Source organism: Zonotrichia leucophrys, chromosome 10 (assembly GCF_028769735.1).
Source record: "Zonotrichia leucophrys gambelii isolate GWCS_2022_RI chromosome 10, RI_Zleu_2.0, whole genome shotgun sequence".
Lineage (NCBI taxonomy): Eukaryota > Metazoa > Chordata > Aves > Passeriformes > Passerellidae > Zonotrichia > Zonotrichia leucophrys.
In genome coordinates this window covers 1,691,839-1,704,331 of record NC_088180.1, presented here as the reverse complement: position 1 = coordinate 1,704,331, position 12,493 = coordinate 1,691,839, and the positions used below count along the sequence as shown (strand labels likewise).

General features: G+C 54.8%; 2 non-coding genes across 2 annotated transcripts; one reads left to right on the top strand and one right to left on the bottom strand.

Annotated features, from left to right (window-relative positions):
* Positions 1-1,787: 1,787 nt before the first annotated feature.
* On the top strand, positions 1,788-1,859 carry TRNAH-GUG (transfer RNA histidin (anticodon GUG)). The gene has a single exon. It is a non-coding gene; the product is annotated as a tRNA-His (tRNA).
* An 857-nt stretch (positions 1,860-2,716) lies between these two features.
* TRNAH-GUG (transfer RNA histidin (anticodon GUG)) lies at positions 2,717-2,788 on the bottom strand. The gene has a single exon. It is a non-coding gene; the product is annotated as a tRNA-His (tRNA).
* Positions 2,789-12,493: the final 9,705 nt, after the last annotated feature.

The window sequence follows — 12,493 nt, the reverse complement described above, 5'->3', positions numbered from 1 at the left end:
TCCTGGCCCAGTGTGTCCCTGTGGCTCCTCAGCAGCAGGGCAGGACTCAGGGCCATGGTGGGAACCCAGGGCCTCCAACATCGCTGGTGCTCCTGGTGCTCAGGGATGTGTCTCCAGGACCCTGGCACAAATCAGGAGGGCCCCTGCCCCAAGTCCATCACCACTCCAAGGACACTCCCCAGTGCCCATCTGGGCTCAGCGACCCCTCCAGGATCTCACGGAGTTCCAGGACCACCCCAGGTCCCTGGCTGTGTCCCCATCTCAGGCTCAGTGCACACCAGGGCTGATGCCACCTCCTTGTCCCTCACCCTACCAGCCCCAAAATCTCTTTTTTTTTGTGCAGTCTCATTGGCTGCTGTCCCGTCAGGAGCTGGACCACAGGGACAGGCAGATAATGAAGGAGGAAGCAGACGGCTGTCCCCAGTGCCCCCTGCATACCTGTGTCCCTGCTCACTCCTTGTGTCCCCCGCAGCCTCTGGAGCAGCGTGCCCGCGGCACCCCCTGCCCCGTGTCCCTCATCCCCCGCTGGCCTCGTGCCCTGCGTGTCCTCACGGCTCCCCCGCCCTGGCACCGCCGTCCCCCGGCACTCACCCTCAGCCCTGCCGGCCCCGCAGCTCCCGGGCCCGGGTCCGGTTACCCATTAACAGCTCGGTCCAAAGAGCTGGGCTGGGCTGGGGCCGTCGCTCCTCCCGGGCTCACGCCCGGCTGCCCGGAAGGGCGGGCAGGGAAGCCCAGCGGCGCGGCCGGGCAGGGCACCGTGCCATCCAAAGGAGGGGCAGCCGCGGGACTTTCCCCCTTGGCAAAACGAGCCTGCAGGAGAGATATTGAAAGTAGAAGTCAAACTTTTACCCCACCCCGGGAAATGTTTCCCAAAGGAAAACAGAGCCCGCCACACGTGGCCTCCAAGGCTTCAGTGGCATGAAGCCATGTGCCCTGGTACCCGAGAGGGACGGGGTGGAAGCCAACAAACACATCCCCTTGCACTGTGTGTCCGAAACGGCCTTCCCACGCAGATGATGGGAATCCAATGCCCAGGTTTGTGCACTCTGCTGGTACCTCCCTCGCTTTGTTTGCACAGGGAGCGGTGATGTGGCTCCGAGGGTGCCAAACCGGGGTTGGCAGGAATCAGTTCAGGCATTGGTGATGATTAGCGATAGCACGGGGCGCTCAGGGCACCACGTGCCACACGCCGCCCGTAAACAAACCGCGCTCGGTGCCAGCCCGGCGCCTTCTCCCTGAGGATTCGGCCAATCCAATCCCGCCAGAGCTGCCCAGGGCTGCGGAGCGAGGGCGCGATGGCGCCGGGCAGCGTGGGGTGACAAAGGGAGAGAGAAACCATGAAAGCGGCGGCTGCCACGCTGGGCTAAGCTGCATCACCGCGCCTCGGGGAGGTCCCCCAGCCCCGCGTGTGGCACTCACGGGTCACCCAGAGCCAGCCCCGGTGTGACACGGGACACCCAGAGAAAGCCCCAGTGTGACAAGGGGACAGTGTGACAAGCTGGCCCCGCTGTGACAGGGGACACCCAGAGGCAGCCCCGGTGTGCCACTCACAGGGCATTCAGAGGCAGCCCCGGTGTGACACTCACGGCACTCCTCGAGCCAGCCTGGTGTGTTGTGTCACTCACGGGTCACCCAGAGCCAGTCCCAGTGTGGCATTCACGGCACGCCCAGAGGCAGCCCCAAGTGTGACCGGGCACACCCAGACCCGGTCCCGCCCCGCCTCACGTCAGCGCCCTCACACACAACTGCCGCCGCGCCGACCCGCCCGCACAGAGCCCCGGTAGCGCGCCGTGATCGTATAGTGGTTAGTACTCTGCGTTGTGGCCGCAGCAACCTCGGTTCGAATCCGAGTCACGGCATCGCCCGGCGGTACCACGGCACACGGGCTCTCTTTTTTCACTTCTTCCCCCCTCAAACGCCGCTTTGGTTTTATTTCATAATTTAGTTTTGTTATTCTCTCTTATTATTTTGAACTTAATTTTATTATTTTGAATTTATTTTAACATGCTTATTTATTTTCATTTAATTCTATTTCATTTTATCTGTTTAACGTAACTTAATTTTCATTTTCACTTTTAATTTTTACTGTTTTATTCTTATACTTAATAATATTTTCTTTAATTTTCTTCTATTCAATTTTTGATTTTTTTTCTTTATTTACGTTCATGCCATCAAATGTTATTTTTCGTTTAGTTTTTTCTATTATATTTTATTTTAATAGTTCATTTTAATAGTTAATTTTATATTACTTTAAATTTAATTATGTAGTTATTTTATTTACTTTTATTTTACTTAATAAAGCTGTATAATTTTATTAATTTTTAAATATTTCTTTTATTTTAACTTTTTTTAAAATTCTATTTTATATATATATATTAATTTTACTCTTACTTTATACCTTATTCTCTCGACTCCTCTTATTTTCGTGTGTTTAAAATTTAATTTTATTATTTAATTTATTATTTCTACTTTTATGTTCTTTTTTTATCTTGTGTTATTTTCTTGTTTTCAGTCCCTCCGCTCCTTCTCTCCCCGGCGCCCGCGGACCCCCCCGCGCCGGGCCCAGCTCAGCCCCGCAGCCCCGCCGGCAACCGCCAGAAAACAAGAAAGAAAAATGAAATATTGGCGCGACGTGACAAAAAACCAGAGCACGAGGCGGCAGAGCAAGAAAACGTCAAAAAAAAGAGAGCCCGTGTGCCGTGGTACCGCCGGGCGATGCCGTGACTCGGATTCGAACCGAGGTTGCTGCGGCCACAACGCAGAGTACTAACCACTATACGATCACGGCGCGCTACCGGGGCTCTGTGCGGGCGGGTCGGCGCGGCGGCAGTTGTGTGTGAGGGCGCTGACGTGAGGCGGGGCGGGACCGGGTGTGGGCGAGGCGGGAGCGGCAGAGCGGGGCCGACTCTGGGTGTCCCCTTGTCACACTTGGGGCTGCCTCTGGGTGAACAGTGTCACAGCGGGGCTCGCTCTGGGTGTCCCCTGTCACACCAGGTCTGCTCTGGGCGCTCCCGCTCCGCCCTACTCGGGCATTCCCCGGGCGCAGCTCCGGAGCTCCGTCCCGTGCTCGCCGTGCGGGGCCGGGGCGCTGGTGAAGGGCCCCGGGCCGAGCCCCGGAGCTCTCACGGCCCTCAGCCCCTGCCTGGCCCCAGCCCCGAGCCTCGCTCCGTGTCTGACCCCACGGCGGCGCTCACCTTTATCCCCTGCCCTCAGCCCTCCCTGCTCTGACCCTGAGCCCGGCCCTTCCCCTCATCTCCGTATCCCGGGGTAACTCCGTTCCTCGAGCTGTAACCTCACCTCTCGCTCCCCTGCGTATTTCTCAGGGAGTAAAGTTTCTCCCAACCACAGGATTAATGACGACTGGGCACAGAGGGATGGGAGAAAAGAGAGAGACTAAGGATTTTATGCCCCTGAAACAGCAACAGGTATCAGACTATGCCGGACTCCTTGTTTCTCCTGCTCGAGCACATATCGAGACCTAAAGGCTCTGCTCTCACCACTGCTGCTGCTTCCCTGCTCCCAGTACTAAAGGTTCTTTCATTTTCACAGATATGCAAAGAATTCCAAACACCTGGGATCAAAAAGAATTCCTGACATAAAATATTTCAGAGTTATCGTAGCATGACTCATTCCTTCTGAAGAACTGGAGCTGGTCATAGAAACATCAGCTCCTTCACACGGAATGAGCTCATCGAGTGTCATACACACACATGGGAGGGGGTACAGGGAGTGGCAGGGGACTCCTACAACCCTGCTGGCCATGTCCCTGCACCCCATCCATCCTGGTGTATCTGCTGCAGCTGGAAAATCCTCCATCTAGAATGGTCTTCCTGAGGCTTGGGGCAAACTGGAGAAATGCCCTGTGTGCCTTGATTACTCTGTGAAGTAATTGCTCCTGCCACTCTGAGCTCATCTTTCTCACAACCAGCCCAAAAGAGCTCAGAGTGGTGGAGGAAGACAGAATGGTTTTTTTGTGTTTTTTTGTGTTCTCTCTTTGTCTGTGCCCACCTCATCCTGTCCTCAGCAGTTTGCTGGTGTGCACCAGTGGTCCCTCAGCAATGTTGGGAACCTTTGCAGTGGGAGATGCTCTCCCATGTCAAACTGTCTGGCCAGGAGATGCTGAAGGGGTGTCACTCTGAATGAGCTGAGTGCCCATGTGCTACTGTCCTGCTCCAGTCCCACCTTTCTCCCTCTCCTGACCACGTGCCAAGATCCCAGTCCATGGGGATCCCAGTCCATGCCTCTAATGGGGCTGCAGGGATGCTGCTTTTGTTCATCTGTGTCCATCCCTGTCCCCATCTGTGTCCTTATGCTGGAACAAAGCAGGTGACAATGGAAGGAAACACATGGTTCTCCTCTCATGCCTGAGGAGTTTGACACCATCATCATCCTCTTTGCTGCACCAAGGACACAAATCCAACCAACAGACCCCTGCAGGACAGGTGTAGCTGAGCTGTAGAGGTGGCATCACTGCAACCTCTGAATCCCAGGTCATCAGCTTGTGAAGGGAAGAAGTCCTGGTGCTGCCCTGTGCCTGGTCTCTTGTGCCTTCCTCCACAGTGGCACCATGCCATGAGCTGTGTCCCTGGTGAAGGGATAAGCCCAGCTCCATGTTAGTCTCTGTAGAGCATGACAGTGTGGTGGGACCCACAGGAGATAGTGGGGCACGCTCTGGCAGGACATGCTGTCCATGGCTGGTGGGGACAGAGAACCCCCAGAGGCACAGGCACTGACCAGGAGATTCCTGCTCAGGGATTTGCATGGCAGGCAGAGTGGGACCCCTGAGGCTGTGTCACCACGGCTTTATCCCAGCTCCTGGTCTGGCAGGAGGCACAGCCCACGTGTGGGCTCCTTGGTGCCCTGGAGGAGGCAGCAGGGCTGTGATTTGGAGGCAGCCGGGCTGTGATTTGACTTCTTGGCAGATGTTTCTAGAATGTGGAAGTTGACAGAATTACAATGACCTCAACTGCTGGAACAGGCATGGTTGAGATAACACTGCAGCCATCCAGGAGAGTCAGCCAAACATGGAACTCAGCAGGGAGGTGCAAAAGGGCCCAGAGATAAGGCATGGGGTGTGGATGAGAAGGAGGAGGTGAGAAACTGCTGCCACCCATCGCTGGCATCGGTGGTGGCCTGTCCAACTTTCTGCTGTAGGCTGCTGTCCCAACAGAACTGGGATGAGAGCACTCCTAAGGGACCTTGCCTGGTTGTCAGGGCCCCAACCACCCTTTGCCATGTGCTTTTTAGTCCAGATGGTTTGGACCTGCCAGGATGGAGGAAAAGAGATGAGCTTGTGGGAGCACTGAGAGCCCCATGTGCCTGCTGGGTAACCTGATCCCTTTGGGATGTCAGCACCCGGCCAGGATGGCTGCTCCAGGCTCTTCCCACCCTGCTCTGCCCCTCAGTGTCCTTTCTCTGAGCCCTCTGATGCCTGTGGGTTGTATTCAGTGGGATTTTAAAGGTGCCTGGAATGTCAAAACACCAGTGCAGCAAGACGGAGAGTGCTGCTGTACCCAGCCATTGCCACTCTGTGGCACAAATATAAATCCTGCAGCTGGCACAGGGACAAGGGCAATTCATCACTGCACGGCTGCCTGGGCTGCTCTGCCCCTCGAGCAGGCTCCCCAGCTGCTCCCTCAGCGGGGCAGGCCCTGGTGTCCTTTCCCAGCCTCAGGAAGGCAGCTGGGAGGCAGAGGAATCCCCACCACCTCCTCTTTTCTCACAGATTGCTGAAGCAGCCCCAGCAGCAGCGCTGGTGCTGGGGAGGCAGGATGGAGCTGAGGAGGTGCTCTGTGCTTTGCTGCTGATGGAAAAGCAGGGGTGCAGGCCAGTGCTGTCCTCTCTGCCTATTCAGAGGCCACTAATCCAACTTGGAAATTGCTCTGCTGTGGAAATCCCACCTTCCTTCCTAAGGAAATCAGAGCAACTCTACCATCATGGCCAGCATCCCATGGGTGCTGCTGGGGCAGAGCTGGATGCTGGAGCAGGAGCAGGGAAAGGCTCTGGGGCTGGGACAACTTGAAGGTGAAGGTTTGTGTGGGATTTAGGAGTGAAGGACAAAACACCTGAATTGGGAGACAACTGCCATCAACCTGACCTCATTCTGTCCCCACCATCCTCTTCTAGGGCCACAGAGATGCTCTGAGGGCTGGAGCCCCTCTGCTCTGCAGCCAGGCTGGGAGAAGTGGGGGGCTTAACCTGGAGAAGAGAAGGCTCCAGGGAGAGCTCAGAGCCCCTGGCAGGGCCTGAGGGGGCTCCAGGAGAGCTGGAGAGGGGATTTGGACAAAGCCTGGAGCAACAACACAAGGGGAATGGCTTCCCACAGCCAGAGGGCAGGGTCAGATGGGATATTGGGAAGGAATTATTGTCTGAGAGGGTGTTGAGATCCTGGCACAGATTGCCCAGAGAAGCTGTGGCTTCCCCATCTCTGGAAGTGCTCCAGGCCAGGCTGGACAGGCTTGGAGCACCCTGGGATAGTGGAAGGTGTCCCTGCCCATGGCAGGGTGGATTGAGATGAGCTTTAAGGTCCCTTCCAACCCAAACCATTCTGTGATTGTAGCTCATGAGACATGCACTGAGGACTGAATGAGAAGAACTTGAGCATTCCTTGACACGAGTGCTCAGCTGTGATGCTCTCCAGAGGCTTTATGAGCCCACAACAGCACATGTGGTGGGTCCTGGTTCTTCCAAAGCCTGAACTTCAAAGGATATTTTCCAGTCTGCAAGAAAACTGGAAGGGAAGGCAAACAGGATCTAACAGAAAGATTGTCTGCTTGTTTGTATTTTGACATGCCCTTGCCTGGGTCCAACACTCAGAAATCAAAGAAAATGGTACCCAAGATGTATGGAGCAGGGATTTATCCCTGTCCAAAACCCAGGGAGCACAGCCTAGGGCAGCCTCTTGAGCTCTTCCCTGGTGTGTCCAGCATCCAGCTGAAGATGGAACGTGAGGAAAGTGTCCCAGGGGAGATCCAGCCATCCTGCAGCCCTAAATAAAAGCTGGGCATGTCTGTGTGTGCCCTGCCTGATCCCAGCTGCCAGCCCCAGCTCCCACTCTGTGTGCACAGCAGGAGCCTCCTCCTGCTGCAGGGATTTATGGCCTGCACACAGCCAGCCTTAACCCAGGCTTGTGCTGCTGAGTGGGCAGAGGACAGGCCCCCATGAGCTGCCAGCCCTCACCTCCACACTTCTTGCACTCATCTCTGAATTCACCTTCATTTTCTGCCTCTCAGCCCTTCCAGAGAAATTGGGCTGGTGGCAATTGCAATTGATCCCCTCTCTGTGGGAGCAATGGCCACTGTTTTGCTCTTGTGCACTGAGCCCATCTTCCTGACAGCTGATGACAGCCCTATTAAGAGATATAAGGAGATACCAGGGTGGGTGTTGCCCACAGGCAACACAAAGCTGTCTGGAGAAGGACCCAGCTGTGAGAGCATGGCTGTTGCAGCTGGATTAATCAAACCCACCATTAACCCCTTCCTGGGGCACTGAGGTCCCCTGCCAGCCCCCAGCACAGCCCCCAGCAGCTCATGGCTCTGATTGAGCTGCAAATGCTGCAGCTCCTTCGTTTGCTCAGCCTCAGATCGATGAGGGCAGGCAGCCCCAATCAATTCCACTTTACCACTTGCTATTGAGTTCAGATCCATGCTCTCACAGCTGGTCCCATTTCCTTCATTCATTCAGAGGAGGGATTCAGGCATTTTATCCCAGCTGGATGCTGTTTTGTCCTTGCAGGATCAAACCTTTTGGTAGGAGCAAATAAAAGCCAAAAATGGAGGGCCAGCAATGAAAGGACTGAATTTGTGCTGTGGTTGAAGCCCCAGAGCATCCACCTGGCTGTCAGAGTGTGGAGTGGCTGGCTGGGTGAGGCCATGCAATTTGCATGATATCACAGAGCTGTTGCCACCAAGCCAGCATCTGCATGAGGTTTTCCTGTCATCATCCTGGTTTTGTTCCAGGAAAGATCCTATGTCTTGCTTCCCCTGTCCCCATGAGACCTGAGTGGGGAGAATTCAGCTCTCTGGGACTTGAGCCCACACAAAATGATTTTGCAAAAAAACAAAACAAAAAAAAAAAAACCAAAAACATCAGAGTTTACATAATGGCTGCTTGGAAATTTCCCTCCAACCTTGCATTTGTCAGTGAAAGAAGCGTTTCCCCCCTCTGGGTGTCAATCCTGCAGTCATTTTTCTCTCCTCTCCTGTCACCCAGCTCTCTCACTGGCCTGTCTCCAGCGTGCTGCACCTGAACCTGTGGAAATGAAGTTTCCCAGTGCTCTCCACACCTCGTCAAAGTGTTAATGAGATGATGGACCACATACAGAGCAGCTGTGACACTCGGGGTGCTGAGGCTGTCAGGGCAGAGAGCAGAGGCAGGGACCAGCCTCCAGGTGATGACCAATGGATCTGGCTCCAAGTCTTTCAGCAAGTTGTCATCTCTTCTTTTGGTCAATTAGCATTGCCTCAATTATACTATCAACTGCATAACATTTTTTTTTTTTTCACAGAAAAGCTGGAAAGCTGCAAAAAGTGCCTGCAGAAATTTGCTCCACATGCTTTGTGCATATCCTACCCAGGCTTTGATGGTGTCCTGGTGCAAATGTGTACCAACACTTTCCCTGGACACCATCCCTGCCTCTAAAATCTCACAACTCTCCTTTGTGCTAGTCTTTGTATTTAATATGTATTTATGGATTTTTTTCCTGTGGATTTGTGTGGTTTTGTTCCTAAACCACGCAGCATCTGCAGCAGCCCCTGGCAGGGAGGGCCCCTGTGTGCTGAGTGTTATCACTGTTATTTCAGCCTCTCCCACCTCCCCCTGCTGTGCAGATCTCTGCTCTGTGATCCCAGCTGTCTCCTTCCTGTGCCAAAGAGCCCTGGTCCTTCAGGGACCCCGTGTGCAGGGACCTTGGATCCTCCTGCTGCCCTTGTGTGCACATTTTCCAGCTCTGCTGTATCCTTGGAACAGGGGGACCAGAAATGCATGTAGACTGGGACTGGCTGGGGAATAGTGACATCTCTGATTTCATCTCTCCTTCTGGCTGACCCTTCCTATCAGCTTGTCAGAGAGGCTTTGAGGTTTTGACTTTTGCTGAGGGGGCAGTTTCACAGACTGTCAGAGCTCCCAGTCTCAGAACCCATCACTGTGGACAAGAGCCTGGGCTTGGTTTCCCCTAACACTGGCTTTTGTCTCATTTTATTGTCAGCTTCCTAAGCCTCTCAAAGTCCTCCTGCAATGCTCAGCACGCATCCACAATTTCCAGAATAATTCAATATTATTGCAGATTTTGCCGTTGACCTCATCTTGCCAAAGATCTGCGTGTGGAAACGCAGGGACTTCTGCTGGATCACCTCAGGGGCCTGCTGGCTTTTTCCAAGAAAGCACTCGCTGTGGAAAAGAGAAATTCACTGCAAGAGAGCTGTATCAACTCTTCCCCAATATGTCATATTTATCCATCTGTTCCCTAACGATGCCAGTTTCCTCCTCCGTATGCCAATTTTTGTTCATTTGCAGAGAACAGATGTGTCATTTATCAGCCTGGGACTCCCTGGCTGCCTCCCAGGAAGCAATTCTGGTGCCACAGTTGCCACCTTCCAGTCCTCATGTCCCCTGCTGTACCCGGAGCCCGGAGATGGTTCGGCTGTCACCCAGCAGAGGTGACATCCCCTCGGTCCCTGCTGTGCTGCACAGTGGGGTGGATGTGGGTTGCTGCTGGGGAGGAAAGGAGCAGGCACACATCCACTCCAAACCTCCTGCAAATGGCTTTTGTTTGAAGCTGGGAAGAAGCAGCTGGAGATTCAGGAGCTGCAGGCTTCCCTGCAGGCCAGGGTGGATGGAGTGGATGGACCCAGCACCTGACTCAGGTGACACGTGGGCGAGTGCCAGCTTCAGCCCCCACATGAGCCGGGCTGAGTCAGCCGGGAGTGTGCAGGGGCAGGGACTCTGACTCACAGGAAGCTGCTGTGTCCGCACCACCCGAGGTTAAACCAGAGGGGAAGCCTTGCCATGACACCTGGCACCATCCCTCCTCAGCCCAGGGAATGCTGTGGGCTGCTCTTGGCCCGGCTGCCGCCACACAGGGCTCCTGTCCCCAGCTGGGGTGGGCACCAGGAACACTCCAGGCAGCTGAAGCGGCTCCTCGGGCCCCGGAGGATGGATGAGGATGCACACAGCTCTCCGCTGGGCTGGCAGCAGCCCGGAAGACATTACCTGGATTCTTCTTCCTGGTGCGTGCTCTGACCTGTCTGGATTTACCCAGGCAAGCAGTTCCTTTGGTAAGAGGAAGGGCAATGCTGTCAGCACCAGCCTGGAGATCTCAGCAAAGAGCTCCTGGAGCCATCAGAGGTGGAGAAGAGGGTGGGAGCAGATTCCAGTGCAGAGGACCAGCCCTGCATCCTTGCAGAGAGCCCTTCTGCCTCCGCTGTTCCCTCAGAGTGAACCATAAATCACTTCTGCACAGCCATGGGTTGTTATATTCCTGTCTGAGGACTGTGTGCAGCTTCACAGCCATCCTTCCCTCCCTCCTGGGCAGTGCCAGCAGCAGGCAGCCCCCAGGGCTGCACGTCCTACCTGGGGATGCATCAGAGAGAAGCTGAAATGTGGAGTCTGGCACGCAAGCGGTGCAGCCTGTGCTCCCCCGTCCTCTCCCATCTGCCAGTCCCTGCAGCACCCCATGACAGCCATCTGTCACAGCGACCCACAGGCACAGTGGCATCACAGCCACCACCCAGGTGTCGGGGTCAATCTCTGCAGTGCAGCCACCAAACCTGGGTCCCAACAGGAATAAGGTAGGGAGAGTGCAAACACTTGGGACTGGAGCAGCACCAGCTGCAGCACGAGCTGCAGACAGATTCTGGCTTTGGCAGGAGAATGTAGAAATCTGCCACTGCTCCTCCAAGCCTGAAGTGAGGCACTGTGAACAGAGCGATGTCACCAGCCTCTCGTCGTGACTGCAGAAAAGAACATGAGCAGCCTGTGCCTGTGCCAGGCCTTGCAGGTGGTAAGGTCATTGGGTCTCCTTCTGGAGCTCCCTAAAGCTCCCCAAGCACAAAGGAGTCTCCCAGGGGGCTCTCACCTCAGCTGTGCTCTCTCCACCTGCTGCCTGGGAGGCTTGGCCAAGGGGAAGCCCAAATCTGAGGGCTCAGGTGAGTCCAGGGACTTTGATCCCCCTCCAAGCTCTGCTGAAGCCTGAGGTGAGAAGGGGATCACTCAGAGGCACAGATCAGGGAACAGGGGGCAGCCTGGAGGAGAAACAGGCCCAGCAAATGGTGAGGAGGTGCTGGGGTCCTGCATGGACCACAGACCTTTGTCAAACCCCAGCACAGCTGCCTCTCCAAGGAGGGAGCAATGTGGGGCATGTGCCAGGACTGGATGAGAAGGAAGAACCTTTGCAATTCCTCTAATATGGTAGTATTTAAAAAAACAAACACCACCACAAGCTAGGTCCCTGCTCAGACCCCTCTCTGGAGACACTGAGCGTGTGTTTTCCAGGCCTGAGGATTTAACAAGAGCCATCTCCAACAGCTGCTGCTGAACATCCTCCTTGGTTACTAATAGAGGGTGGAAGTGCTTTCAGTCTCAAGTGCCATTAGCCCTGCTTCCTTCCAAATGCTGGACAGGCAAATTTATTGAGAATCTCTGTCTTTTCTGCATTTTAATAAGTCTCTTCATCTCCATCTGAGAGCCTGGGAGCGAGGTCTGCTGCTAGACTGCTGCAAACACTGCCTGGTGATCACTTTGTTCCTCACAGATGCTTTTTCTCCTGCTGCCTTTTGCATCTTGCAATCCCCATGCTTTGAAATTTCCAGGGCTGTTTTTCTGGGTTTCATGGCTGTCTTCTCCCTTTGGAGGAAGCTCCCACGGTGTCCACATGGACCTGGCAAATTTGGAAAATTCGGATGTGTTTCTCAAGCAGGAGCGTGCTCAAGGAACCAGGAAATGTGGGACTCAGTGGGCTCCCTGGGCACATATTGGGCATGTACCGTGCCAGGCTGGCACAGGAAGCTCAGTTCCTTGCAGCCCCATCCTCACCGTCCCTCCGGCACAGGGATGGTAGGAAGGAGGTCACCATGAGAAACTTCTCTGCCCAGCTAAGAGCAAGATCCCAGCATCTGTCCCCACACTGTGCAGGGCCACGGCTAATGGTGTGAGGACGCACAGACACACACTGTGGCACCTGTCCCTGCTCCTTTTCTTTCTTCATGGCCTTCAGGGGATTCAGCTTGTGAACTTGGAAGCAGGTTTGGGTGATGGTGTGGATGGGAAGGGATTTGGGGGCATAGGTCTGGAGACAGGGCTGCTGGGGCATTGGAGAGCATGGGGAGATGGTCTCAGTGGTGGGTGAGCTGCCGGCTGGTGATGGCTGTGTCCAGGGGGAGCACTGAGAATGTGTGCTAGTGTGTTTTTTGTGGCTCTGCTGCCATGCCCCAACAGACTGCTCCCAGTGCCCCATTCCCGCTGCATCCCAGGAGATGTCCCCCGGCCCTCTGCTGGG